Here is a 14866-nt window from a genome sequence, read left to right on the forward strand (position 1 = left end):
AAGGCTCAAAATGAGGAAAGGCTTGCCACAAAAGAAAAAAATAACAAAAAAAGCTTCTTCCAACATGTTAAAAACAAGAAAAAAGTTAAGGAAACAATTGGTCCATTGCTGGGAGAAAGTGGCAAGAAGGTGACAAGCAACAGGGAGAAAGCAGAACTATTTAACTCATGTTTTGCGTCTATCTTCACACAAAGGGATAAACCAGTCCAACCTATCAAAAACAGCACCACAAAAATCAGATTAGGAACACAAGTTGAAATAGGGAAGAAAATGGTAAGTGAGCACCTGTCTACCCTAGGCGAGTTCAAATCACCAGGACCGTATGGATTACACCCCAGGGTTCTGAAGGAACTGGCAGATGAGATCTTAAAACCACTGAACTATATCTTTCAGAGATCCTGGAGCACCGGGGAACTATCAGAGGACTGGAAAAGAGCTGATGTGGTTCCCATCTTCAAAAAAGGATAAAAAACAGATCCAGGAAACTACAGACCTATCAGCCTGACCTCAATACCAGGAAAGATTCTGGAAAAGATAATCAAGCAACGAATTTGCGAACACCTAGAAGCAAACAAAGTAATAGCCAAAAGCCAACATGGGTTTGTCAAAAACAGCTCATGCCAGACTAATCTTATTGCATTCTTTGATAATGTGACAAAATTAGTGGACCAGAGGAATGCTGTCAATATAGTTTAGTTGGACTTCAGTAAGGCATTTGATAAGGTAGACCATAACCTACTACTAGATAAAGTAGAAGAATGTGTGTTAGACAGCATCACCACCAGATGGATTCGTAACTGGCTGACCAACCGCACTCACCGTGTAGTCCTCAATGGAACTGCATCTACATGGAGGGAGGTATGCAGTGGAGTACCCCAAGGCTCTGTTTTGGGCCCAGTACTCTTCAACATCTTCATCAATGATTTGGATGAGGGAATAAATGGGGAACTCATCAAATTTGCAGATGGCACCAAGCTGGCAGGAATAGCCAACATTCCAGAAGATAGGCTAAAGATACAGAAGGATCTTGACAAACTTGAACATTGGCACTATCTAATCAAATAAAATTCAATGGTGAAAAGAATACGGTTCTACATTTAGGCAACAAAAATGGAATGCACAGGTACAGTATAGGTGGTACCTTGCTCAACAGTAGTAACTGTGAAAGGGATCTTGGAGTCCTAGTGGACAACCATTAGATGACATATAATATTACAGTAATTTATGTTATTAATAATTCCAGAGAGAATTGTGTGCAGCAGCTGCCAAAAAAGCTAACAAGTTCTAGGCTGCATCAACAGAGGGATAGAATCAAGATCATGTGAAGTGTTAATACCACTTTATAATGCCTTGGTAAGGCCACACGTGGAATACTGCATTCAGTTTTGGTCACCACAATATAGAAAAGATGTGGAGACTCTAGAAAGAGTACAGAGAAGAGCAACAAAGATGATTAGGGGACTGGAGACTAAAACATATGAGGAACGGTTGCAGGAACTGGGTATGTCTAGTTTAATAGAAAGAAGGACTAGGGGAGACATGATAGCAGTGTTCCAATATCTCGAGTTGCCACAAAGAAGAGGGAGTCAAACTATTCTCCAGGGCACCTGAGGGTAGAACAAGAAGCAATGGGTGGAAACTAATCAAGAAGAGAAGCAACTTAGAACTGAGGAGAAATTTCCTGACAGTTAGAACAATTAATCAGTGGAACAGCTTGCCTCCATAAGCTGTGAATGCCCCAACACTGGAAGTCTTTAAGAAGACGTTGGATAGCTATTTGTCTGAAACGGCATAGGGTTTCCTGCCTAGGCAGGGGGTTGGACTAGAAGACCTCCAAGATCCCTTCCAACTCTGCTATTGTATTGTAACAGTATAGAATAGAGCAGCACAGAACAGAGCACAATTCTTTATTGGCCAAGTGTGACTGGACACACAAGGAATTTGTCTTTGGTGCATATGCTCTCAGTGTACCTAAAAGATACATTCATCATAAATCATAAAGTACAACAATTAATGATAGTCATGGGGTACAAATAAGCAGTCAAATCATACTAGGAAACAATCAATATAAATATATATATAATATAAATAAATATAAATCGTAAGGATACAAGCAACAAAGTTACAGTCATACAGTTTTCTGGTTTTGTGAATTTTCCTATGGTTATTTTTTAATTGTTTATATTTGTGGCTCATTTGTCATGACACATTTTTATAGCTATTACCTAAGATCCTATTTTTAATGCAAACCAGTTTCATGTTTTTGTTTGACATGATAACCACTACTGTTTGCACACTTCTCATCTGACAATTCAATAGGGATCTATGACTATATAATAAAGCTGAATCAGATTTGTATAGCACTAATAATTTTATTAAGATATAGAAAACGTAGTTTCCAATGTTGCTACAGATATTCCAGTTTTATTAAATTGTCAGGTCAAGCCCAAATTTCTTTTCCCTATTTGCAAGACCACAATCCTAATTGTTTCCAATGTGGCATTTTGATGTTGTAATATTGCTGTCCTGAATGGCAAGGAAGTCCATTCTTTTAGATTCTATGGCCTTGAACTGCTCGTTTACTTCAATTACATCTTATGCAACTGTCATGTCTTTGTTACCTTCAGATTGGACCATTGCAACAGAGGGCTGCACTTAAAGAGCATTTGGAAGTTAACAGTTAGTTCAGAATGCAGCGGTACCTGCAGTTTTGGGTGTACCACAGTATACATATCTAACACCATTGCTATATGAATGCATTGGCTTCCAGATGTAATTCCAGGAGCTAATTATCACCTTTAAAGCCTTATATGGCATGGGAGTAGATAGTGGGACTACCTCTTCCTGCTGGTTTCCACTTGTTCCATCGATCTGACAGAATAGCATCCTCTATATCCTGGATGTAACAATGATCAGGTGGGTCCCAGGAAGTGTGTCTTCTCTGTCATGGCACTTGTCCTATGGAATAGCCTCCTCCCCTGAAATACAACAGTGAAGACCCGGATCTTCCCACACATATTGCAGCCAGAATGTTAGAGATGAGGGTTCTGACATGGGTTTATATGATTAGTGAATTTTTTATTGGACCTTTACTTTTTTTATTATTTAATGGAAAGTTTTCTTTTGTTTCTGTATTGTTTGCCACCCAGCATTCCTGGGATAGATGGATGACCATATAAATTGGATTAAATAAATAAGTAAATTGGGAGGAAAGAACAGACCTTGTAGTTGAAGTATAATAAAATTCAGCCACATGCCATGCAATTTATATTTAAGTATTTTTCTGTTAATTCAATGATAAGAAAGTGCATTGCAGCAATTGTCTGGGTGAGTTTTCTGATTCTGACATCAGGCATAGCTGTGCTGGTTAGGCTGATAGGAGTCAGGGCTGGCCATAGGGAGGTGTTTAAAAAATCAAGATGGTGACCAAATTTATGCGATTAATCCCACTCTTTTTTCCATATGTTGTGGAACCATCTTGGCTTTTGGGACATTTCCCATAGATCCCCCTGATGGGAGTTGTAATCTTCCAAATCTAGATAGCTTCAGATTACTTAAATGCAGATCATCCTTTGATGAACATGAACAACACTGACATTTCTCAGAAAGTGATGGCCCAGTAACAATACTAATATTGTGGGAGGTTTTTTTTCCAGGGAGACAAAGAGAAGCCAAAATGGCACCCACAACCATGAGATCAAACACTTTTCCCTTTTTACTTTTGTCATGAGGGGTAGTTTAATCATGTGGTTGTGACTGCCTCTTAACTTTTTTGACCCCCTCATCCCCCACTGAGACCCATGTTCTTTTTCCTTTCCCTTTTTAAACCTCTTTGGAGATTTAGGCTATGCTTTGTATGTGTTTCTTGACTTTATACTGTGGGAAATCATTCCACTATTTTTGTTTTGTAATCTGCAAAAACTGGGGACCACTGAAGACCACAAGCAATGTTGGAACTTTGTTTATTCACCCTAAGGTTAAGGAAGTTTAGCTTAGTTTTTGCTAACTACCCACCTTTGTACTATGTTTGCAACTATAGGAAAAGAAATCCTTTTACCTCCCTTGTACTTTCCTCGAACAAAACCAAAACCCCTTTGGCAATAGAACCAAAGAAGGAAATTAATTTTCTTGATTGGGAAGATCAACTATTGTAATTTTGAAAAGAGCACAGGGTCATGTTTATGAAAAAATTCCATGGTGTGGGACGTATCATGACAGTGAAAAGGGATATTAAATGAATCAGTCTGGACTGCAATAAAAAGGCAGCACAGATAGTATAATAATTAGAAGGAATGGGATAAAAGAAATTTTTTAACTACCTGTCTGAAAAAACCTGATGTCCTCAATGTTGTAAATAATCTTCAGAGGACTGCAATACTACATTATTGAATGATCTCCATTTCTCAAATGATAATTTCTCATATTTATTTTTTCTTCCATGACTGGCATTGGATTCATCTATGTACAGCTGGTAATAGGGTCAATTACAGAATAACTATAAAATAAAGGCATTCTGAGTTGGGAATTCCTGTCTAATTACCCTGCTAGGGTTGAATAGAAAGTCAAGAAACAGACCAAAGATGGAAACAGGAAGCTTTTGATTAAAGTTACATAAACTGTTAGAAGTCTCAAAAAGGACTTGGAGGCAAAATGTGAGGTTCAGTGCTTATTTGATGAGCATATTTGTTTTACAGATCACAACATCAAAGCTTTCAAGTGGAGCTGAGGGATGATTTTGCTATACTTAACATAGGTTTTGTAGGAAGCCATGATGATATAAAAATATCTTCATATAAATTCTGTAGTTATGTTATTTGCATTGTGTTATGATGTCTGACATAAATATATAAGATGAATAATTGCATGAGGACACATAAGCAATTTATTTCTTTGGCCATTCTTATATACCTGAGAGGCATCTGTGTTTGCTTTATCTCTCCAACTTCCATTTTTAAATTTGCTTGAGTTCACATGGCATACTTATATAGAGTTAACTTAACCAACACACAATAAATTCAGTTTTCTGGGTTTACATGACAAGATAGGCTAAAATAAACTGACTTAGTGCTTCAGTGTGTTGTAGAAATGTAATGTTTGCTGTTGCATTAGTGTTTTGGTGATAGGTGAATTCTTGGACTATCTCACTCTCTTGCTTGAGTTGATATTTTCGCATGGGTGGATATGCATGTGGATACAACTCCATTGTGTCTTTTTCCCCCTTGTTCTTCTAAAACAGTGACTTTGAACAATGTAAAAACTGCAGTCCTGAATTGATTAGTAAATGTTCTACCACCATTGCTTGTGTTCACATGGGAATACAAATGGTATACAAATTCCAAAGCTATGTTAATTGACCCCAAAAATAATACTTTAGCTTTAAACAGATAGGGATTTTGTGTGTGTGTGTGTAAAAACTTTCCATAGTCAAGTAACTCACTTTGTATTGGTTTTTTTTGGTTCTTTCTGAAATCTTTAATCAAGATATATTCTTGGAGATGCCCTTAAATGTGATCTCTTTAAGCACTGAGTTACCTGTGACCATTTTTATGGCCACAATTGCTAAAACAGGGCAGAAATTAATGTAGAGGATTGGATAGTACATTAATCTCAATTCCTGTTTAGTCCTGGTAACATTTTTATAAAATCTATATGTCAATAATTCTCTTTACAAGGCTGAAACTTTGACAATTGGTTCCATTATATAGGGCTTTAAAGTAGAAACTTATGGTCTTCTGAATGAATCAGTATTACCTTTTGAAATGAGATATTTAAAACCATAAAGTCTGAAGGACTCTAGAGTAAGTGTAACATCGGCAGCTGGTTTGCTGATGGAGTAGCATTATTGCTGGTAATATTACTACTAATACAGTGGTGGGTTTCTGCTGGTTCACACCGGCTCGGGAGAACCGGTTGGTGAAATTTACCGATCCGGTGAGAGGAGGTTCGACCGGTGGACCCGGAAGTAACTTCCGGAACGCCTGCCCTGGCCCTGTTGCTTGCTTGCCCTGGCCATCCCATCACAGCTTGCTCACTCCCCCGCCCATCCACACTAAACTAGCCCAGCCCACCACTCACTGATTGGCTGGAGTCCAGCCAATCAGTGAGCCGGCTGGAGGTGACCTGTTTAAAAGCGTGGCGCCAGAGTCTTTCTCGTTCCCGAGCAGCTGTCTCATTGTGCTTGCTGATCGGTCCTCCCTTTGCTTCGATTCACCTTCCAGCAGCTTGCTGCTTCCCTCAGGTAAGCAACTAAGCGTAAGTGGGGGCGGCAGGAGGTTAGCTTACGCCAGCTCACAGCTTTCACGAGGGAAGGCCTTCTAGGCCTTGCTTCGCGAAAGCCGCAACCTGGCGTACACCACGTGGCCGAAAGTGGGTGGGTGGTGGCATGGGCAGACTAGCTTTCGTGAGGGAAGGCCTTCAGGCCTTGCCTCACGAAAGCCGCGAGCTGGCATACACCATGCAGCTGAAAGCAGATGGGCGGCGGCAGGCTAGCTTTCGTGGCTTTCACTAGGGAAGGCCTTTAGGCATACGCCACGCGGCTGAAAGAGGGTGGGCGGTGGTGGCAGGCTAGCTTTCGCGAGGGAAGGTCTATGCTGTAACCATCATAAATACATGCCAGTTGCCAAGTATCCAAACTTTTATCATGTAACCATAGGGATGCTGCAATGGTCATAAGCATGAGAACTTGTCATAAGTCAGCTTTTGAGTGCAGTTGTAACTTCAAAGGGTGATTAAATGAATGTCGGTAAGTCGAGCACTACCTGTACTTATATATTTAAGTTGTATGCTGCCCAGTTCTCAATAATTCTAAAATAAATAACTTGTTTAATTCTGTTCTACAATGAATTTGGAGTCAATTCCATGGAACCAAATTGGACTTAGTTATCTTGGAAGGGGGAAAACACTCAGTTTAATCCCCTTGCTCATGGTAGGAATCTGAAAGCCTGTCTGGCCTGTACTGGAGCATCTTCAGTGAATATCATTGGTTCCATTTTGAATTGCTCTTTCTCTGTTAGGAAAGTTCTCCTTCCCCCCACACCCCATAACTTTCAGCTTATACTAAAGTAGAACTAAAGTAGAACTGATACACTTCCAAGAGATTGTAGTAGGAGACAGTCTAGACCATGTCCTGAGATGTTCTTATCCTCCTGGATAGACCACCTCAGTGAGTTTAAATGGCTTTAGAGATCGTTATGTTTTGAATGCTTTGACAGATTACTTGTATTGCTTTTGGACAGTTCTATATATGTTTCCTGGAGCAAAATTGCAAAGATTATTTACTCAGCGTGATGCTGGTTTAATGGATTTCTCTAATGTGTTTGCTTCTTGGCTTATTAAAAATACCACTCACCTCAAATAAACTGCAACGGCTTTGCTGAATTAGTCAATGTGTTAACCATAATGATACTAGAGTGGCATTCTGCTCTTTAATTTCAGTATTAAGACTAGCTCATATTTTCTTAGGTAATACTTTTGGAAATACTGTGATAATTAGAACAATCTGTATTTTTAATGTTCAGTAACTCTTGCAACCAATTAACAAATGTAGAGAATTGGTGTGGATTTTGAAAGAAACCAGATGATGGGCTATGCAATGATTTCAGCAATTATCTTACTTGAATCTTACATACTTCATTTAGCTTAGTATTTCAACCTTACCTGTTATTTGAGGGCTAGAGAATCTTCAGACTATGATTTTTGTGGTTTCAGCCTTGCCCAAGCCATTTCTCTTTACTGTTCCCACTCTGGGATACTGATGTGAATTGTTCAGTTTACAGTGACAGGATAGTGGCCAAAATGGAGTGGAGAATATATTGAGTAAATTTTCTCCATTATGTGTCTGTTTTAGTTCTTTGTAAGCCTCATCTCTTATTTCCCACTTTATTTCATAATTGGATAAAACCTGGAAGAAATCCTCAGCAGATTGGGTTGCATTGTTACAAATATGTGTTGACTTGTAACTGTATATCTCTTTTGTGTTTATTATCAGAGAAATTGTTGAGTTGTTGTAAATCATTCCCTGATGGCAGTTAACTGTCTTGATAAAGACTCAAACAACAAAATGATCCAGGCAAGATAAAGGCATTCAAGAAGCAGGCAGACTTGTGCATAGAATTTCTACCAGTTTTGAATAGAACAATACATCTGCACTCTGGAGGCACAGTTTGGTTACAATTTTGTACCTAGAGTTTACCTGGAGCAAACAGTGTTTTAAATTGATGTGCCAAATATGTGCTTCTCATTGATGAAGTCAGTCTTGCTTGTCCTAGCACACTACAATTTACATCCTGTTTGGTTCTTTGCAGTATGCTCTACATGGAGCTATCTTTGAGATGTCTTTGGAAATGACAGTCAAGAATATGGGTAGCTGCTTACAAGGAAGATATTGACAGTGGTGTCCCTACAAAATAGTTTTTCTTTAGGGGAAGACATTTAAAGCCCTAAATTAGTTCCTAGTTTGAACTAAATTAGGCAAGATTGTGTAATCACATTCCTGCTATTCAGGGTGACAGCTAATGCTATGTTAAGGAAAGTTTTTGATGGCAGGCAAGGAATCTAGTAATATGAATCTTACTATGCAGCCAATTTCATGTTTGCCAATGATGAGGCTATATTTGCAGACAATGTTACGGAGACCAATAGTAACAATTTTGTGCATGGTATCTCATACATTGCTCATTCAGATGACTTGAAAATTAATGCCAAGAAAACAAAGTTTGGATAACAGTCTGTTGTCTTCTTCAATAGAGCCCGACTAAAGCAGTTTATATTTCTTGGGTTGATGGTAGAAGTCAGAAGCACAAGTAACCAGCAGGATTGGCCAGGCTATTACTATCTTCAGATCACTAACAGGTGTTTGTGAGGGAAATAAAACATTTCATTGAAAACAAGAAATCTAGATGCTAGTGTAAGGGAATACAGAGATAACCTTAATGAAGGAACCATCAAGAATTGTTAAGAAAAAATAAATGACAATTCAGACCTACGAAAGGAGAAGGCATAGATACTTACCTTGATTATCTTTAGCATAAAAGAGGGAAGATGGATACTCTGGCAGGTTTCAGGATACTCTGGTAGGCTTCAGGATACTCTGGCAGGCTTCAGGATTTTGTAATTATACCATAGAACAGTGATGGCGAACCTGTTAGATCTGGGCAACGCGAGACAGACTGCGAGACACGAAGTGACTTAACAGCTCTTTATTAGTAATAGTAGTGATCCAGCTTGTTTGGTAGTCGGAGGGTTCCCCTTTTATAGGGAGTGGGCACGCCCCTCGACCAATCAGAGGGATACCTGTTTCCCGCTGTAGGAGCGGACCAGAGGGAAGACTTATCCCGATATATGTTAATATCTAACACCCCTCCCCTCCTAGATGGGACGTTGCGGTAGGTAACATAATCTTTTAGGTAGGTGGGTGTTTGTCTTGCTCGGGAGGAACGTCGTAGTTCGGGTTGGCTTGAAGTGGTTGCAGGACTGGTTGCGGGTTGGTTCGAAGTAGTTGCAGGATCGGGTGCTTTTTCTATTTCCCGTTCTGGAGGTCTTGTGCCTTCGTTGCTCGGGCGTTCAGGAGTTTGTTCGGCTGCGTTGTCTGGGGGTTGCTCTGCTACGTGCGTGTAGTCTTGTTCTATGCTTGGCTCGCCGGCGTCGCTGTTTCCTATGATGGGGTTTTCTTGTGGCTGACTTTCCGTAGACAGGAAACTTTCGTCTTCATTTCGAAGGTTGGAGTGTGCTAGGCGACCCCGCAGTTGATCGATGTGCCTTTTCCAATTCCGCCCATCTTCTAGCTCTAGCAAATACGATCGTGGACCCGTGATGCCAATGACCTTTGCCGGCATCCACAATGTCCCCCCCGTGTAGTTGTGAGCGTATACTGAATCCCCTACTCTGAAAGACCGGATCTTACTTGTAGAGTCTGGGGGAGCCGTGGCGGAGTAATTCGGGTGGAGCCGGTCTAGGTGAGACCGTAGGCGACGGCCCATGAGTAGTTCAGCGGGGCTCCTACCCGTCGTTGCGCTCGGGGTAATGTGTTGAATGAGGAGGTAATGGTCAATGCGTGTTTGCCAATCACCTGGACCCATCCTGGCGAGGGCCTCTTTTGCGAATCGCACCATTCTCTCCGCCTGTCCGTTTGATGCTGGATGGAATGGCGCGATGAGGGCATGCCGGATTCCCAACCCTGCTAAAAATGTTTCAAAGTGCATGGCCGTGAATTGGGGCCCGTTATCGGATACGAGGAGATCTGGCAGGCCATGGGTGGCGAAGAGTCGCCGTAGAACCTTTATGACTGCCTCTGCCGTGGTTGAAGTCATTAGGACTACATCTAGCCATTTTGAGTATGCATCCACAACTATAAGGAAAGTCTGACCTTGGAATGGCCCTGCGAAATCGATGTGTATTCGCGACCAGGGTGCTTTGGGTTTCTCCCATTCTGTGGCGGGCGCTTCCGGGGGTGCTGGTCTCGATTCCTGGCATGGGTCACAAGTGGCCACCCACTCCTCTATTTCTTTGTCCATGTTTGGCCACCACACGTAACTTCTTGCTAACGCCTTCATTCTAACAATCCCCGGATGACCCATATGTAAAGCATCTAGTACATTTTTACGTAAAGCATACGGAATAACAACTCGATCCCCCCACAACAAACATCCTTGTAATACTGAGAGCTCGTCCCGTTTTGACCAAAACATTTTGAATTCCGGGCCCACATTTCCCTTTGGCCACCCCCTCCAAACCCAAGTTTGAACTTGCTTTATTAAATTGTCTTTAGAGGAGAACCTTGCAACATCGTAGGAAGAAACCGGTCCTGAATCCAAACAGTCAATGAGCAATACCGGTACTTCTGGAGTGGGGTCTGGCAGAATGTCAGGTAATGGGCAACGGCTGAGTGCGTCTGCGTGTCCAAGAGTGGAGCCCGGTCGATGTATCAATTTGTATGAATACGCAGCCAGGAAAACAGTCCACCTGGTCATGCGAGGAGAAAGGGAGACCGGAGTGGGGCGGTTTCCCGCCAAAAGTCCCAACAGCGGTTTGTGATCTGTGATCAGTTCAAAATCGCGGCCATAGAGGTATTCGTGGAAACGCTTTACTCCCGCGACGGCAGCCAGCGCTTCCCTGTCCATTTGGCTGTAATTCCTTTCGGCCGATGAAAGAGTCCTGGAGTAGAACGCGATGGGTGCTTCTTTTCCGTTGGGCATCCTGTGGCTGAGGACTGCTCCAACTCCGAAAGGTGATGCGTCGCAGGTCAATACCAGCGGTAGGGTCTGGCTGTATTGAACAAGCAGTGAGTCAGTGGTGAGCAGGCGCTTTACCCCGGCGAAAGCTGCAGCTTCGGATCGTCCCCATTTCCATGGTGCGTTCCTCTGGAGTAGACGGTGTAGTGGCTCAGCAACGGTCGCTTTCTGCCTCAGAAAAACGCTGTAGAAGTTAAGTAATCCGAGGAAAACCTGCAACTCGGTCTGATTTCGTGGTGTGGGGGCGTCCTGGATCGCCTTAATTTTCTTTGAAGTGGGGTGTATTCCCTGACCATCGATTCTATAACCCAGGAATTCTACGCTAGGCACGTTAATTTGGCATTTTTCTTTTTTAAGGCGGAGACCCTTTTCTCTGATTCTGGCCAAAACAGATCTGACTCTTTTGTTTAATTGCTCCTCATTTGCAGCGGACACCAAGATGTCGTCAAAATAGGGGACGACTCCTGGTATCCCTTGCAAAAGCCGTTCCATGACGCTCTGGAACAATCCTGGGGCAATGCTTACGCCAAATTGTAGCCGGTTGCATTTGAATGCTCCTCTATGCGTCACTATAGTTTGGGCCTCCGCTGTGGCGCTATCAACTGGCAGTTGCTGGTAAGCTTGTGCCATGTCTAACTTTGCAAATACCTTTCCTGGCCCCAACGAGTGCAATAAGTGCTGTACTACAGGCACAGGATATGCGCTCTGTTGTAGCGCGACATTAATTGTGCATTTATAGTCCGCGCAGATGCGGACTGATCCGTCTGGTTTGACTGGGGTCACGATGGGCGTTTCCCAGCGCGCGTGATCTACCGGCTCAAGGATTCCTTGCTCCACTAACTTATCTATTTCTTTATCTATTTTTGGGCGGAGTGCAAAAGGCACTCGTCTCGGTTTAAGTCGGATTGGCGCCACTTTGGGGTCTAAATTGAATGATATTGGTTTACCCACATACTTACCAAGACCGGGGCTGAACACATCCTCGAACTCCTTAAAAATCTGTTCAGCGCTGCTGTTTCTCACGGCGTTGATCCCGGTGACTTCTAACCCCAGGGCTTCAAACCAATCAAGCCCCAGAAGGTTCTGCAATGGCGCGCTGGCAATGGTCACGGGCAGCTGGGCTTCGATGTCCTTGAAACGGATGTGGAATGTGCCTTGGCCCACGATGGGGACTTGGTTCCCCTGGTAGTCTCGTAGAAGGACGTCTGGAGCATGTAGTTGGCTCTTTCTGAGGCTAGGGATAGCCTGTTTCATGGATGCCCATGAAATGATCGTCAGGGTCGATCCTGTGTCAACTTCTAGCTCGCAGGGTGAGCCCTCCAAGAGGACTGTGACTCTCAGCCTTTTTGGCCGCTTAGGGCGGACCTGATGTATTGTGGTGAGATACGTTCGCAACTCCTCTCTCTGGGTCAACTCTATCTCATCGTCAACATCCTGAAAATACTCTCGTTGAGCGTCTTGATAGAACGCTCTTTCAGCTCTTTGTGTGTATTCTCTCTGGGGATACGCTCGCTCACTTTCTTGTGAGTAATCTCTCTGGGAATACGCTCGTTCAGCTCTTTGGAAATTTTCTCTCTGGGTAAACACTTGTGGATTTCTCTCTGGGCGCCCTTTTTGGTTTCGCCAAGCCCCTGGGTTGGGCTTCTGTTGGCGGTACATGGGTGGCTGCCGTGAGGCAGGGACTCCGCTCCGGCACACTCGTGCGATGTGCCCAAGTTTGTTGCAGTGCGAACAAACAACGTTCCTGAACCTGCAAGTAGACCTGGGGTGATTCCCTCCGCAGCTTGCGCAGGGCGGCAAACGGGATCCGGGTCTCCCCCCAGGCCTCAAGTGACTGCTCTGCATTAGGTGACTGTCCTCGAACTCGGGATTCTCGTGGTCGGGCCTTGTGTCCTCGTAGTGAACTCTGGTTTGTCTCGGTGCTGGCTGGTTTGCGCTGGCCCCTCGTTGTATGGTCACCGATGATTTCTCCGCTGATTCTGACGCTCTTGCTTCGTTTAACGCTGTCTGTAGGGTTAAATTCGGGTTTGCCAACAGCTTCTTTTGCAACGAAATGTCTCTTACCCCACAGATGAGCCGCTCTAAAATGTGCTCTTCCAAATCTCTGTATTCGCAGTGAGCTGCTGCTTTTCGTAGGGCTGCAACATATTGATTGATGGATTCTCCCGCCTTCTGGGTCCTCATGTTGAATTCCTTGCGGCAGACATGGCGGGAAGGTTTTGGCGCGTAATGAGTTTGCAGAGTTTGTTGCAACGTCGTCCACGATACTGCCTGTATTGGAGTAGGCGCAGTGAGGTCTCTGGCTGTATTGAAGACTTCCTTTCCGCAGTAGCCGAGGAAGATGTTTTTCTTCCTCGCATCGGTGATCCCCGTGTATTCGTTTGCTTCGAGGAAACACTCGAAACGAATCATGAAAGCTTCCCATTCGTCGTTTTCTGGGTCGAAAGGAGCGGGGGGAGCATGCATCGCCATCTTCTCAGTTTGAATTTGCCGCGCTGCGGTGATCTGAGATGGCTGTCGGAATTGCTGCCGAATTCCTGGGCTGGATCAAATCCGGAGATTCTGGGGTAGCGTTCTTCGTCCTATCTGTCTCTCAATCCCACCTTCGTCGCCAATGTTAGATCTGGGCAACGCGAGACAGACTGCGAGGCACGAAGTGACTTAACAGCTCTTTATTAGTAATAGTAGTGATCCAGCTTGTTCGGTAGTCGGAGGGTTCCCCTTTTATAGGGAGTGGGCACGCCCCTCAACCAATCAGAGGGATACCTGTTTCCCGCTGTAGGAGCGGACCAGAGGGAAGACTTATCCCGATATATGTTAATATCTAACAGAACCTTTTTTGGCTCGCGTGCCACAAGTGGGGGGAGTGCGGGGGGGTCGTGTGCGGGCGTGCCGCACCCATAATGCAACGCGCGACCCCCTCAGTGTGCATGCGTGTACAACGTGCGACCCCCCCATTTTTACATGTTTTTTTGCCCTCCCCAGGCTCCAGGGGCTTTATAGGAGCCTGCGGAGGGCGAAAAGAGCCTCCCCCGCCCCCCCTGGAGGCTCTCCGGAGGCTTCAGGGACCGTCCGGAGGCTTCCCTGTAGCCTTCGGAGCGCTTAAAACCACCCTCCGAGCAAACCGGAAGTGACTTCCGGGTTGCTCGGAGGGTCGTTTTAAGCGCTCCGAAGGCGTCAGGGAAGCCTCCGGACGGTCCCTGAAGCTTCCGGAGGGCCTCCAGGGGCGTGGGGGATGCTCTTTTCACCCTCCCCAGGCTCCTATAAAGCCTCTGGAGCCTGGGGAAGGCAAAAAATAGCTTTTAAAAAGGTGAACTCAGCTGGCAGCGCGCGCATGCGCGCTGGCCAGCTAACAGAGCAGAGCCTCGCGTGCCCTGACAAATGGCTCCGCGTGCCACTTGTGGCATGCGTGCCATAGGTTCGCCATCACTGCCATAGAACAATAAAGCAGCATTCCTGGAATCTTGTTTGTATAATTGTCAGATTTGTTATTGTTTTCACTGACTGTAGGAGAACTAACTCTTGCTGTTAATGTGCACTTGAAGATACTGTACATATTTTGAAAATTATTTTCACTGACTAACTTTACCTTCTCACTTTTATAAAATTTTATAAAAGTCTTGTAGGAAGTTATCACC

The sequence above is a fragment of the Natrix helvetica genome (genome assembly GCF_964273705.1).
Source record: "Natrix helvetica genome assembly, chromosome: 3".
NCBI lineage: Eukaryota > Metazoa > Chordata > Lepidosauria > Squamata > Natricidae > Natrix > Natrix helvetica.